General features: G+C 37.7%; 1 protein-coding gene across 1 annotated transcript in view; it reads left to right on the top strand.

Annotated features, from left to right (window-relative positions):
• tcf15 (transcription factor 15) overlaps positions 1-15,933 on the top strand; it is a 33,253-nt gene that overhangs the window by 6,283 nt on the left and 11,037 nt on the right. The window contains exons 3-7 of the mRNA XM_051117388.1: positions 5,588-5,956; positions 7,423-7,508; positions 10,277-10,428; positions 10,676-10,865; positions 11,026-11,174. The gene's annotated coding sequence lies outside the window, so the exon portion shown is untranslated. The remainder of the gene's footprint in view (positions 1-5,587; positions 5,957-7,422; positions 7,509-10,276; positions 10,429-10,675; positions 10,866-11,025; positions 11,175-15,933) is intronic.

Below are 15,933 nucleotides of genomic sequence, written 5' to 3'. Positions count from 1 at the left end.
AAAAAAATGTATTATTTATTAGACAATTTCAAACATATTTCAAGGTTAAAAATGTTTAAATCATAAATATTTTGATAATATTTTATTAAAATGTATTTCTTTTTAAAAAGGTCAAAATATGTGATTTTTTACATTTTAATGATTTTCTTATTTTCATAATAAATTAGTTTTATATTGGTTAAAATAAATTGGTGTAGGATTTTCACTCTGAATTTGCTAGTAAATTTCACAAACAATTCTGTAGAAATAAACACACAACATTACACGTTAAAATATTTGTTTTATTTAGAAAATCAAAATGAAAAAAAAACCCACCCAATATTGATTTGTTTTTTCAAATGTTATTAATATATTAAAGCACAACTGCTTCACTACTTATCTTTTTAAAAAAACAAATACAATTATGATTGCCAATGTTTAGTTTTTTCTTTCTTCCCTCCCCCCCCTGCCCTTTTTTTTCACAATCTTTTGACATATTTTAATTTTCTTTTTTAACACATTTTTTATAATTTATAAAAATGATTCTAAATCACAATTTAAAAGCTGTCTCAATTCAATTTTTATATAATAATAATAATTCATTTTATTTATGGACACCTTACAAATAATCAAATACATAAACAATAAATTACAAGAATATATTAACTTAAAAAATTACTTTAAAGATGTGAGTTAAAAATTTAAAGACTAGATGTGCTCATATATACTATATGTGACTCTGGACCACAAAACCAGTCTTAAGAAGCACAAGTATATTTTTAGCAATAGCCAAAAATACATTGTATTTGTCTTTTATGCCAAAAATCAGGATATTAGGTAAAGATCACGTTCCATGAAGGTATATTGTAAATTTCCTACTGTGAATATATCAAAATTTAATTTTTGATTAGTATGATTAGTATTTAATTGTAGATTATGTATAAATCTCAATTTCAAAAAATTGAGCCTTATGACTGGTTTTGTGGTCCACAGTCACATATTTTTAATATTTATTTTAATATAATATAACAAAACTGACCTAAACACATATATATTTTGGCAATTCAGTCAACTAGCATTCTATGCTAATGACTTAAAGGTGCAGTAAGCAATTTTTGATAAACTTTACTGCTGCAGTGTCGGATAGGGTCCCAAAACATCAGCAGTAAGGGGCATGGGTGCACAGGACGGATACTAGCAGATCGACTATAGATAGAACAAATTGGAAGATAAAAAAGGAGAATATTGGAGAAACAAAGCATTAAATAGAAGGGTTAAAATCAGGCAAGAGGTAGGACCCGCGTAAATATCAGAGCAGCTTTCCAGCGTTGGAGAGAACTCAAAGAGCGGGAAGGGCTTAAATCAGACACCAAGGTTGTGTCGTTTCTTTTTGATAGGTGAGTAACGCTGATTTTGCTTCATTTCACACAACTTATCTGTATTGGCTTTTGCTTGAACATGCGTGTGTGTCATTTTCACCTGTTTCCGCAGTCGTTGTTATGCCAGGGATGTGTACGCACCCACAGGGCAGAGATATCAAAATAGGGGCGAGGCCCTGTTGGGCTATGGGCGTAGTTTTGGTGCTTTCAAATATCAACATTGTTTGGCAAAAATCTCTAAGTGCACCTTTAAATGGGTCATGAACTGAGAAACTAAATTTCCCTTGATGTTTTGACATAGAAGAGGTCTTTGTATGCTTAATACATCCTGCAAGTTTCATAACTTAAAATGTCATCATCAATCAATAAAAAAGCATTTACATAACAACCCTTAGAAAATGGCTCGTTTGGATCCGAGGCGTCAGGTGACGTCACCTAGTCGCAATCATTTGCATAAACACTGCCTCCAGAGCAAGACATCAACGAATAGTCATCTTTTCACCATAGGCCCCGCCCACTGCCGTTTAGTTGCTTAAAGACTGACACTTGAATATGCTGAATGCTAGTGTTGCATTGCATCAAAAGCAAATAGAAATTACATTCACTGTACAATCTTGTCTACACTGGATACAGTATACAGATTCACGCATACACTTTTTGACAGCCCACGCATTTGAGCCTGTCATCAGTAGAACAAATGGAGTGAAAAAACATTTGTTTTGATGGTTTAAACAGCTTGTTTGCATCTTTGTACAGATATCAGAAGGTTCTCAGTGTAAGGAACAAGTGGATAGTTTATTTTTAATGGCATCCCGGATCTTGTCAGAGGATTGTTTGGAGGATTTTGTTTTGTAAACAAAGCACAATGTCATGGAGAGTTCACAAAGAAACATTTTTTGAAGATGAAACGGTACTAGATTTTACTGCAGCTGCATCACAAACTGTAAGTAAATTATTTCATAATTTTGTCTGAAATGACAATTTAATTTTGATCATGTCAAAACACTTACATGCAATAGCGTAGGGGCGTTGACACTGTTTCGTATGCAACAACATTAGCCAATCATAACAGCGGGCTAATTACTGACAAGCCTTAAAGGACACGTCCCTTAAAACTGGTGGTTTTAGACAGAGGGTCAGAATGAGGGTTGAAAATAATAATTTTTCCACATATTTATTCATTTATTTATTTTGTACAAAAAAAACTTTATTAACATTATTAGTAAACCTCAAGGAATATATTAAAATAAAAAAAAAAATGCATGACCACTTTAAACTTGGAGTTTCTCTTTCTCTCAGTTGCTTCTAAGACAAAATTTTCAACTCATCTCAAACATTTACAACACTTCACCCCTCAAGCTTTGAGAAGGAAGGAGGAAGCATCATTAATACACACGCTGACTGCCTCACATTCTCAGTCTCTCACTCACATACACTTATTGTTTTTGTTCAGCGTTCAGGAGTCTGGAAACGGAATTCCCTGAGTTGGGAATTGCTGGACAATGTAAACGCTCCAAAGCTATCAGCGCGGAATGCCGTCAAGCAGAAGATGTGACCCTCCCAGACATTAACCGTACAGGGGTGGCGAGCTCGGGGTGAGGGGTCACTTTCGGTATCGTGCTAGGGATGCTTCCGAAAGAAAACAATCAAACAATAAGACACCCACACAGCAGGAGGGGTGTAGAGGGAGACAGGTCATCATAATTATCATCAACGCCACCATCAAGCATCATCAAAGTATTTTTAATAAGGACAATAACAAAACTGGGTCAGTGGAAGCAGCTCTCAGCCAAAACACAGCACAGTGCACACACACAAGCATCAATGCCAGAATAATGTCTTTCAACTTTATGTCTTTAAGACTTTCAGCATGCGTGCGAGCAAACTCTATTAATGCAAAATCATAGTCATGCAATTCAAAAACAATTCAAAGAAAAATCCGAAATGTTTTATTTCCAAAGTCTTCCTCATTCACATATCTGTCTGATTAAGGAATTTGTTATTGTCAAACTGAACTGAAATATACACAATATTATGATGTTTATTACGTCTCTTGTGTGTGTGTGTCTCAGTGTGTACGAGTGCATTTTTGTACTGTGTTTTCGCATGGGAAAATCTCCCAGCTGTGGAGGCTTTGAGAGTCTGCTGTGTATTGATGGAACATTTGGGGCGTTCCTCTATGTCTGTGTATGTGTGTGTGTGCAGAGGTAACGATCATCTAGAGGAAATCCTCAATCAGACGCCAGAAAGAGCACTCTGAACAAGCTCACTGACAGAAACATGGGCCTTCATACACACACACACACACACACACACACACACACACATACAGCTGTAGCTGCTAACAGCCTCGGGGACCTGCTGCCGACTGCACAAAACACACACCCACACAGATACATATGCACATCCATGACTGGATAGTCAAAATGAATAATATAATATATCTCCATGACTACCAAAACATTTCTAAGGAATCTGCAAACAAATGGAGTAAACATTAGCGGTACTAATGCATTTGAGTTTTTGGAGTTTTGTCTTTAATTGATTCTTGCTTTCAGTCTCTTCTGTCTTCTCATACATGCACTGTACATATATGATACACTCTTTTAGAAAAGGTACAAAGTTGTCACTGTGGCTGTACCTTTACTTTTATGTACCATTTAGAGGTAAATAAGGTATTAAGATGTACCTTTTAGCTTTTTGTGCAGCTTTTTTTCTCAGTGGTATCCAACAATCATATATTTTCTGTTTTCAAACTTGTATAGTGAATTAAGTGCAAACAAGATCATTTTGTCACAACAAACTACTGTCAAAAGTGTAGCAGTGTTGCTAAACTGTATGCTTATAGAGGGCTTGCATATTGGAGATACTTGGATGTAAACAACAGCATGGATTGTATGGTTAATGTACTACTGAATACATTCTGCTAAGCTATGCTGTCTAAACCACAGAAAAAATGTGTGGAAGCTGCTAAATCATATAGAGAAGGTCTTAGTAAACGAGGAAAGGTCAATATTTTGACAAACTAAAGTTAAAAGGTGGTAAAGATACATACAAACAGTATTAATGAAGATATTAGCCTAATATTTCACTTACCTGACCGGAAATGATAAGAACAAACACGAGTCTTGTCAAGATTCTTGCCCTGGAAATCCTGGTACAGTTTGGCTAACCACAAATGCCTTTTGTTCCTCAGACAGTTTTTTGCACTCTTTTAGAAGTCTACAGTACTCCAGATGTTTTTCCCTGTTGACCGATTAGTACAGGCCAAAACATAACAATAACTGACCATTTATAGTAGCAATAATCTGCAAAATATGCAAGTTTCATTCGGTGCAGTGGCATTGTTTACATTCACTGCCGCCAATATGATATCCATAGAATAAGCTGCTAATCACGATGGACTCATAAATGTAATCATTATTTGCCAATATTGTACATTACGGTAATTAAATTATAGCCTACCTTTTTGTAAGTGATCGAAAGGATGGGGTGTTTTTCTGATGTGGTATAGTTTTTTATGAATTGCCATAATTTTATGTAAAAAGAAATACTTTAAGCGCTACTAAAGTGCTAACATAAACAAGAACAATAACAGCAAAATAAAACAAGTTTAAACCGTTTAACAAGTTCATTTATATATTTAAAAAGTATTTATTTATGACGTAGTGCATTCATCACTATATTGTTAAATTAGTTAAAAAGTCCACTTTTAAACGAAACCGTCAGTGAGTCGTAAGCAGACCGTATGAAAACGTACGAACGAGAATGTGTTGCATGTACTTTGACAGACAGATGAAAACTTGCTCAAATATGCATAACTCTCTGAATCTCGAGTATATCTGCATATGTACACATATTTTGTGTCTGTCGCTATTCAGTATGCAGATACAGTATGCAGTTGTTATGTAATTGTAGAACTACTGCTGTAAATATTGTTGTGAAAATGTGGTAACTAGTAGCCAGAACACTAATTTTGCAAGCAGATGCTATTTAACCAAATATCAAATGACTGAAACTTTCGGTTACCGAGGATAAGCTACAAACTAGAATGTGTCATAATCTTTGTATGCATAGTTTTCTGCACGAAGCAGAGGCTCTCCTCCTTTCTCACTTCCCCTGCTGTCCTCTCATTTATTGTGTCCGTCCTGAAGTAGCCCAGGCATTGTTTAATCCAGATGGCGTAATCACAACCCTCTCTCTGTGTCTTCCTCTTCCTATTCATACAGCCTCCTATTAATATCCTGATCCCTCACTATCCTGTCAGCAAGTAGGACTCAAGCAAACAGTGGGACAAATAAGGGCAAGAAGGAGGGAAGAAAAAGGAAAAAAGTAGGGGATCCCCAACATGAAGAACAACAGGATGGAGGAGAGCATGTCATACGGTCAATTACGGGCAGGAGGATCTCTGCGTCCAGAGAGAGAGGAGAGGAGAGGGTTGAGTTCCGGACTGAGGAAAAGCAAGTCCACCATCAACCACTTTCACAGACGCCTTATTTACTGCCATGGAAGAGCAGGTTTATGGCTCTGTGATTCGGCCATTTGTGACTGCAAATGGGACTCAAAGGAAAACAAACACTTCAAAAGAGCAAGACAAAGTGAGTGAAAGAGAAACAGGAGAAGATAGTTCTGAAACCTTTTTGTGAAATATTTGTAACTTCCAAAACATGAGCAGGTGGCTCGTTAAAGTCAGTATGAGCAGACATTAAATTACATTACAAATGTATTTAAGTAATACATTCACAAATAACACTAGTTCAACATTATGATAACCAAAACATTCTGTTGTGATAAACCACAAGTGCAGACTCTGCAAAACAGTATACCAATGACTAAGACATCTTGAGTTTTTTTCCAGTCACCTTCTATTAAACTGAATATATGGGTTCTGAAAAACACTAATTTTTTCCATTTTGCGTCAGTCTCTAACCTGTCAGTATTTCCATCACATTATATTTAGCAGAAATTAGACTTGTCAAACATGCAACATCTGCCTTTCTAAATTGATCAATTTAGTTTCAATAGTGCAAACATATTTATGAATCTTATGAATACAGTTTCCTTGTGTTTAATACTTTTTTAAAATTTTCTCCCAATTGTTGTAGGTTTAAACATCATTTAAACATTAGGAGAGCCAAGGTATAATGTGTTTCGATACATCTTTAATATGAGTAAATAAAATATATATTTTTTTAAGTACAGAAAAATAAGCATTATGAACATAACAGAAATATAAAATTAAATTAACTATGTGAAGTGAATCAATGAGAGACAGAATGAGTTTTAATTTTAGATTTTAGCATATCTATGCATATATATTTAAGTGTGTGTGGATATTTATGTTCTTGTTTTTAACTGTGTTTTTTTCATTTAATATTGTTAGAAATATTGTTGTATAATTTAGATGACTTTATCTGAAAGCACATTAGTTTAATATAGTTACAATACATTTGCAATGAACAAAATAACAATTACCCACAATCTGTATTAATCAGTTATAATTTATATAATTTCCATTAAAAAATAAATAGATTGAAAAATCAAATAGATTTGAATTTTATTATAACAATGTTGCTCTAAAACTAGGTCATTCACAAAAACATTTTACACAAGCGATGTCAAGCTTTTTTCTTTTTCTTTTCTTTTCTTTTCTTTTCTTTTCTTTTCTTTTCTTTTCTTTTCTTTTCTTTTCTTTTCCTTTCTTTTTTTTTCTTTTCCCAATATACCAGTACTGTTTTTAATTCTGCCACGTATTTAAAATATTTGTCCCGTCCAATATTTTGGTCCAAAGTCAGTGAAAAATCAAACTGGCATAGCATGACAGTAATTGATTAAGTTTAAAACTGATAAAAAAAACAAACAAACAAAAAATTGTTAGGTTTAAGTCAATTATCATTTTCTTTCACATTGTGTTTTATGTGCGACCTTCTGTTTATCATCACGTTACACTCACACCAGAGGGCAGAACTGAGACATGCATAAGAAACCGTGAGACAGTTTCATTTTACTCCAAGCAGCACCTTACAGTACTTTTAGACTGATGACACTTACTTTCCGTCTGTAGATTGGGCGATAAAAATCAGCTGTTACCACTGATGGCTGTGTTTTACCTACTGTAAAAGCTCAGAATGAGAAAGCTGAAGATTTCAGGTAAGTAAACATCTTTATTTTATAACTATTGACTTTTAACTTTTTGAAACGTAACGATCAAACCTTTCTCTTTTAAACTTAACTACTTTAAAAAATACTGTAAATAGTTGGTGTGGTCATTTTGAATGGTTCCTTGCTGTATGCTTCATTAAACCTGACGAAATGGACAGTGACAATATTTCTACTTTAGTTTTATTCTCTTTTCGTAACTTCTTTGTTCTGTTGAATGGAGAAATCATTAAATCATATATTTATATATTTAAAGTATATATTTAAAGTGAGAGAAGGTCAAAGGGTTTTCTTTATTTTAGTTCAACTTTACAAGTATTTTACATTTTCAAAAATAATCGTAAGCAGATCAGTGTAGTCGATGTAGTGATTTTAAAAAAGGGACAATTTGAACTTCCACTCTTTTTTCTCAAAACTATCAGTATTTTGTACATACTTTCAGGTTTGTGAATGAGGTTTCATGGTAATTTAAAAGTTTTAACTTCAGATTTATACTAGTAACTACCTTTTTATGAATACTATTGTCTCATTCACTAGAACTAGATTTTTTTTTCTTATTTGACATATGCACTGTACCTTAAAATATGTTGTAGGTGATTTATTATATTCATACCTTATTTGACTCCATAGGTAGCCATGCGTTTTGTGTGTGTTGTTTTTAATGATTGTTAAAAGATTTATTTAAGCTGTATTAGATCAGTGGGTATAAGGGCCGTTCTACATAATTAGTTCAATGTCAGAGTTGGAAATGTCTTTAAAAAAAGTGTCTTTTTCCACAAATTTTGTATGTACGCAAATTGTATAATATCCAAGGTACACATTTCTAGTAATTGTGCAGTTAAATCTCATATTGTATTTTCAGAAAGTTTTGAAAGATTTGTCTTAATACTATATTATTATATACTATAATACTACCGAAACGCAGTATTATATAGTTTAATAAGAAGGGTTATATTGACCTATTAAGATTTTGAATCTTTTACATCCAAATAAAGGATGATGTGTTCCCTTTCGTCACTACTGAAACAATGATGACGTGTTACAGTAGTGACAATTTTATGGTATAACATCCAAAAAAACAAAAAACAAAAATGTCACTACCGAAACTTCATGATTTGGTCGTGACTGTTTTGACAATTTTAGATTCGAACCTAGCTCAAAGATGCTAATCAGCACATGGTTAGCTAACACAGTTCTGAACAGCTGTACACATAAAGAAACTAAAAGTGTGTTTAATTATAAAAAATGGTGTTCGGTAGTGACATTCTTTTACAGATTTTTCATACTTGGACACATTTACCTCAAAATGATGGGGCCTATCTACTCACCACGTAGCTATGAGAGAGAGTGACACATATATATTTCCTGATCATAAATGTAGGGGTGTAGTTAAAATCAGTCTCAGTAGCCAATGGACTAAAACATACCCTTTTAGTCAGTAGTGACATGAACATGCGGGATGCATTTTTTTTTACATAAAGTTTCATAATTTACAAAGAAAATATAAAATAAATATATATGTTTTTGATATACACTACTGTTCAAAAGTTTGGGGTCAGTACATTTTTATTGTTTCTTTTTTTTTTTTTTTTTTTTTTTTTAAAGAAATTAATACTTTTATTCACCAAGGAAGTATTAAGTTAATAATTAAAAGTTTATTAAAAGTTAATAATAAATAATTTACATTGTTATCAAATATTTATATTTTGAATAAACACTGTACTTTTTAAACTTGTTATTCATGAAAGAATCCTGAAAAAAAAAATCATAGGTTCCAAAAAATATTTGGCAGCACAACTGTTGATATTATCCAACATTGATCATTCTAATAATAAATCCGCATATTAGAATGATTTCTGAAGGATCATGTGACACTTAAGACTGGAGTAACAGCTGATAAAAATTCAGCTTTTCATCACAGGAATAAATTCTACTTTAAAGTATGTTAAAATAAAAAAAACATTTTTTTATATTGTAAAAACATTTTGCAATATTACTGTTTTTTTTTCTATATTTTTGATCAAATAAATGCAGCCTTGATAAGCATAAAAGACTTCTTTAAAGACTATTACAAGTCTTACTGACCCCAAACTTTTGAACGGTAGTGTTTTTAAAAAATAACCATGGAATAAAATTCAAAACATTTTTCAATATTGTTTTCATAAGTTAAAATTTAGGGGTTTGGGTTCGGGACAGACACCTCACAATTGCAAATACCCATTAGATGATTTTTTTATACATATTAAACGTATTAAATACTTTCATGCTTTTTAAAACTGTTTTTGGTTGTGGGACAGTAGTTGTGGCACCAGTTCTGTAGAATGGCTTGAATGGTTGAAATTATGAAAGAAAATGAAAGAAAATTCTTATCAAGAAAGAAAATATCATATCAAATCTTTTTTTTTTTTTTTTTTGGTGAACTCTTCATTTAATACTACAGTCATTTGTACTATGAATGATAACAGGGAAGATGGTGCCAGTATTTACATACTAAAAAAAAGAAAAAGTGAGTTTGTGGTATGACAGGAGAGAAATGAAAGTAGCGCCAGTTTCAGTTACCCAGAATGATATACAGCATTGCTGTGATAACAGTGAATATTAAAATATCTAAGCACTGAATGCCACATTATAGGGAGACATTTTATAACCTCAGTACTTCCAAACAGACCATTTCTGTTAATGCAAATTTTGATTTTAATAAGTGCATGTACTAACATTTAGTTTGATGTCTACTTTCCATTATGTATTTCTCTTTGCAGAATTGCTGTTGTTTGCAATGGCAGCATTGCACTGTGGAGTATCAGAAGACATAGAAGTTATTAAGGGTAACTGTAATGATGACATCAGTCTTCCTTGTAAAGCTACCAACCGAACAAAAACTTACCGTTACATCATGTGGTATAAAACAGAGGTGAGTTACCTTTATGTTTTAACTGACTGGCTTTCCATTATTGTAATGGTTGTGCAGTTTTCAGTTTTTCTTTGTATAAAGGATTTTATAAGTTTTTTTAAAAAAGAAAGCTCCATACAAGTGATGGTTAGCCAGCAAAAAAAGCATTTCCTCTGTACCTCCGTGTCATTTGACCTGGTCGTTCTGTCTAACCAAAAAACACCACCACAATAAAATCCCCTAACAAAGCCATGTCTTTTGTTTCTAGAAATTACCTATCATCAAAAGGAAAAACAATAACTATACACACTATAACTTTACATCCATTTCTCTGAGAGATAAAGAGACCCTGGTCTTACATAAAGTTCAGCCTTCCGACTCTGGAAAATATAGATGCTACCTGGCTGCAGAAGTTGGAGGTCAAAATGACGAATCTTTTATTGAATTGAATATCTCAGGTAATTTAGACCCCTGTCAATCTAGGTCATTCTCCATAAAATCTGTTTGATATTAATGTGCATGCCTATGTTTAAACCTTATGTTATATTTATAATTGCATGCATGATCTCTGAAAACTAAGTATCCCATTAAACAAATTATGATTTTATTAATTTTTAGAATGTGTGAGCACAGTTTATCCCATCACCACCATCCCAGCAACAGCTGATCCCTGCCCTGCTGTAGAAGAATTAACTGTTCCCTGGGCTGTGATCGGCCTTTCTCTTATCAGTGTGGCCAAAATCATTCTTTGCATTGTAACTGTGGAGGTAAGTATAATATCAGTCCCAATCAGTCAATCAAAAGACTCTTAAAAATTACAGGAAACGAACAGACTGCACTGAATTTTTCCCATGAACCTCAAATTAAATGAACACTTGCCCACTTGATATTCTGACCATTTGTGACCCTGGACCACAAAACCAGTCATAAGTAGCACGGGTGTATTTGTAGCAATAGCCAACAATACATTGTATGGGTCAAAATGATTGATTTTTCTTTTATGCCAAAAATCGTTAGGATATTAAAGGAGAAGTCCACTTTCAAAACAAAATTCACATATAATGTACTCGTCCCCTTGTCATCCAAGATATTCATGTCTTACTTTCTTCAGTCGTAAAGATTTTTTTTTTTTTTTTTTGGAGGAAAACATTTCAGCATTTTTCTTCATATAATGGACTGATATGGTGCCCCGATTTTGAACTTCCAAAATGCAGTTTACATGTGGTTTCAAATGATCCCAAATGCAGTTGTAAACGAGTCCAGCTGAGGAAGAAGGGTCTAATTTGGCAAAATGATTGGTTATTTTCATTTTAAAAAATACAATTTAAATACTTTTTAATCTCAAACGCTCGTCTTGTCTTGCTCTGCCTGAACTCTGTGTATTCTGAGGACAGGATTCTCAAGACAGTTAGGGTATGTCGAAAAACTCCAATCATATTTTCTGCTTCAACTTCAAAAATAATTTCAAAATCACCCTACATCGCTGCAGAAGTACTGACACAGTCTTTGCAAAGTGAACATGCAAAGGAGATCAAACACCCTTAACAAAAAAAGGTAAAACCGCGATATACGATGATTTTGAAGTTGAGTGAGAACATGAGATGGGAGTTTTTCGACATACCCTAACTGTCATGAACTGGAAAAAAAACTGTCCAGGCAGAGTAAGACAAGGTGAGCATTAAAAAGACATTAAAAAGTATATAAATTGTATTATTTTTATGAAAATAACTGATCTTTACACTTAGACAAGACTCTTCTTTCTCGGCTGGGATTGTTTGCAACCGCATTTGGGATCGTTTGAAGCCACATTTAAACTGCATTTTGGAAGTTCAAAATCGGGGCACCATAGCAGTCCATTATATGGAGAAAAATGCTGAAATGTTTTCCTCAAAAAAACATAATTTCTTTACGTCTGAAGAAAGAAAGACATGAACATCTTGGATGACAAGGGGGTGAGTAAATTATCTGTAAATCTTTGTTTTGGAAGTGGACGTCTCCTTCAAGTAAAGATCATGTTCCATGAAGATATTTTGTAAATCCTATACTGTAAATATATAAAAACTTAATTCTTGATTAGTAATATGCATTGCTAAAAACTTCATTTAGACAACTTTAAAGGTGATTTTCTCAGTATTTTGATCTCAGTATTTGAGTCCAAATTTTCAAATAGTTGTATCTTGGCCAAATATTGTCCTACATCAATGGAAAGCTTATTTATTAAGCTTTCTGTTTTAAAAATACCGTAAATAGTTCTGATATTATAATTGAACTTAAGCATTAGGTTTACAGAAATTAGTTTGTGTGGTCATCTTGAGTGCTTTCTGTGCATGACTTAAGTTGTCGCCTAGGTTAGAGGTAAAAACAACAACAAAAAAAGGATGGCTCAAATAGAGTCACAGAAGTAAAAATATTTGCAGTGTATTTCCTTTTATCTCTTTTCGTAACTTCTCTGTTCAGTTGAAAAGAAAATTGAGTTTGAGGTTAGAGAAGGAAATTTTACAAAAATCATACAATTGTATAGTTAAAAACGAGTGAAGCTGAAGATGTTTGGCAGACAGTTTCTTTATTTTATTTATCATAACAAACAAGCAAGCAATCGCGTAAGCCTTGTCTCAATTTTAACCACATATTATACATTCCCAAAATTAATTAATTTTTAAATAGTTGTGTAACGGAGTGAATGAGACGAGAGGCGAGCGGATCCATATGCACGCTTTTATTAATGGGACGAGACAGATACATGGTCAATGCAGGCAGGGTCAGACGAACAAGCAAACAGGAACAACGCAGGCTAAGCACAGTGGGAGTCCATAAAACAGCCGAGAGTAAAACCAGGGGCGAACGGTATCCGAAACGGGGCAATCCAAGAGAATAGTCCAACAATGCGAGCGATAGTCCGAAAAGGCAGGCGGCAGACAAACGTAAACGAGATGACCAGGCAGGAACGTAAACACAGGGAACTAGGATACAGGGATACAAGGAAACTAGGAAACGCTAACAATCACAACAATCCATGAAGTGCACTGGGGAGGTCCGGGGCTTTTATACAGTCTCTGATTGGATGCGGGTGACACGAGTGGTGGCCGATGGGTAATGAAGTCCGGGGTGGGATGCAACAGACTGTGTGTGTGTAAGTAGAGTGAGGGTGACATCTGGTGGTGAGCGGTCCGCAGAACACCGGCCAGATTCGTAACATAGCCCCCCCCCCCCCAAGGAGCGGCTTCCAGACGCTCCAACAGAATAACAGTCCAGGGGAGCGGTGGGGCGGGAGCCAGACAGGGCGAGGGCTGGAGGACCAGGTCCCTGTGGAGGACCCGGTGATTGAGGCAGGACCGGCAGAGCAGGAACCCTCCAGGGCAGAGCAGGAGGCGCAGGAGCCCTCCAGGGCGGAGCAGGGGCCCTCCAGGGCGGAGGCGGAGCAGGGGTCCTCCAGGGCGGAGGGGGGAGCAGGAGCCCTCCAGGGCGGAGCCAGAGGCGGAGCCGGAGCCCTCCAGGGCGGAGCAGGAGGCGCAGGAGCCCTCCAGGGCGGAGCAGGAGGCGGGATAGGCGACGCCAGAGCCCTCCAGGGCGGAGCCGGAGGCAGAGCATGAGGCGCGGGCGCCCTCCAGGGTGAACAGGAGGCGCAGGAGCCCTCCGAGGTGGAACAGGAGGCGGAGCGGTCCTCCAGGGCGGAACAGGAGGCGGAGCAGCCCTCCAGGGCGAAACAGGAATCTGCGTCACGGTCTGGGACCTGGGGAAAGCAGGGACAGAGGAGGCAGACAGAATAGGGGGAGAAGGCGTAGCAGCCCTCCGGGGCGGAACAGGAGGCGGAGCAGGAGGTGCCGCAGCCCTCCGGGGCGGAACAGGAGGCAGAGCAGGAGGCGCCGCAGCCCTCCAGGGCGGAACAGGAGGCGGAGCAGGAGGCGCAGCAGCCCTCCGGGGCGGAACAGGAGGTGCAGCAGCCCTCCGGGGGGGAACAGGAGGCGCCGCAGCCCTCCGGGGCGGAACAGGAGGCTGCGTCATAAACTGGGACCTGGGGAGAACAGTGACAGAGGATGCAGACAGAAAAAGGGAGAAGCAGAGAGTTTAGCGGTTAACGCCCCCTCCATAAGAGGTTCTACGGCAGGCGCCGACACCTCTGGAGGCATTGGCGCAGCTTCTCCGATGGGGAAGGCCTCTGGAGCAGACTTGAGACCAGACGGGAGCTCTGAAGCAGGCTTGTGATCAGACGGGAGCTCTGGAGCAGGCTTGAGACCAGATGGGAGCTCTGCAGCAGGCTTGAGATCAGAGAGGAACTCTGGAGCAGACTTGAGATCAGATGGGAGCTCTGGAGCAGGCTTGAGATCAGACGGGAGCTCTGGAGCAGACTGGCGAACAGACATGGCCTCAGGGGTTGATTTGTGAACAGACATGGCCTCAGGGATTGACTTGGGAACAGACGTGACCTCAGGGGCACAGTGTGCAGCCCACACACACCAGATGGCAACCGCCATTAAAGGAAGAGCAGCAGCGGGAGGTTGTGGTGGGTCCAGTACGCTGGCTATCATGATAGGCCGTGATCGTGGGATGTCTGATAAGAGGTGACTTGACCCTGGGTCGTCGGACGGGGCATGACCTGACTCTGGGCCGTCGGATGGGGCATGACCTGACTTTGGGCCGTCGGACGGGGCATGACCTGACTTTGGGCCGTCGGATGGGGCATGGTAAGGCTCTGGGGGGTCAGACGAGACGTGACTTGGCTCTGGAACAGCAGCAATAACTTCATTTGACTCATGAAGATCAGCTGTGGTTTGACTTGGTTCGTGGAGATCGGCTGTGACTTGACTTGATGCGTGAAGATCAGTAGTGACCTGATTTGACTCATGGAGATCAGCGGTGACTTGACTTGGCTCATGGAGATCAGCAGTGACTTGATCTGACACGTGAAGACCAGCGGTGACTTAAACTGGCTTGTGAAGATCAATGACTTTACTTGACTCAGGAACCACGGCTGTAACGTTGCTTGACTCAGGAAGAGCGGCCCTGACTTCACTTGGCTTGTGAAGGTTAACAATGACTTTACTTGGCTCAGGAACGACAGCCTTGAGGTTGCTTGACGCAGGAACGACAGCCTTGACGTTGCTGGACTTGGAAGCTTGACTGGACTTGGAGGCTACAGCTGTAGCCTGACTTGACTCCGGAGCAGCGGCTGAAGCTTGACTTGGCTCTGGAATAACAGCAGCAGCTTGACCTGGCTTGACTCATGGAGATCCGCTGTACTGGGACTTGACTCATGAACAACATGGCTTGGCTCAGGAGCAACAGCTGTCACGTGACTTGACTCAGGAACAACATGGCTTGACTCAGAAACAACAGCTGTAGCGTGACTTGACTCAGGAACAACATGGCTTGACTCAGGAACAACAGCTGTAACGTGACTTGACTCGTGGGGAACAGCTGTGACTTGGCTTGACTCATGGAGAACGACAGCTTTGGCTTGACTTGACTCAGGGGTAGCCGCCGCGACATGGAGCACCACTTTAGCTGCCCATACCGTCATTAGGGGTG

The sequence above is a fragment of the Labeo rohita genome, chromosome 8 (assembly GCF_022985175.1).
Source record: "Labeo rohita strain BAU-BD-2019 chromosome 8, IGBB_LRoh.1.0, whole genome shotgun sequence".
NCBI classification, from domain to species: Eukaryota; Metazoa; Chordata; class Actinopteri; order Cypriniformes; family Cyprinidae; genus Labeo; species Labeo rohita.
This window is presented reverse-complemented; position numbering and strand designations above follow the sequence as displayed.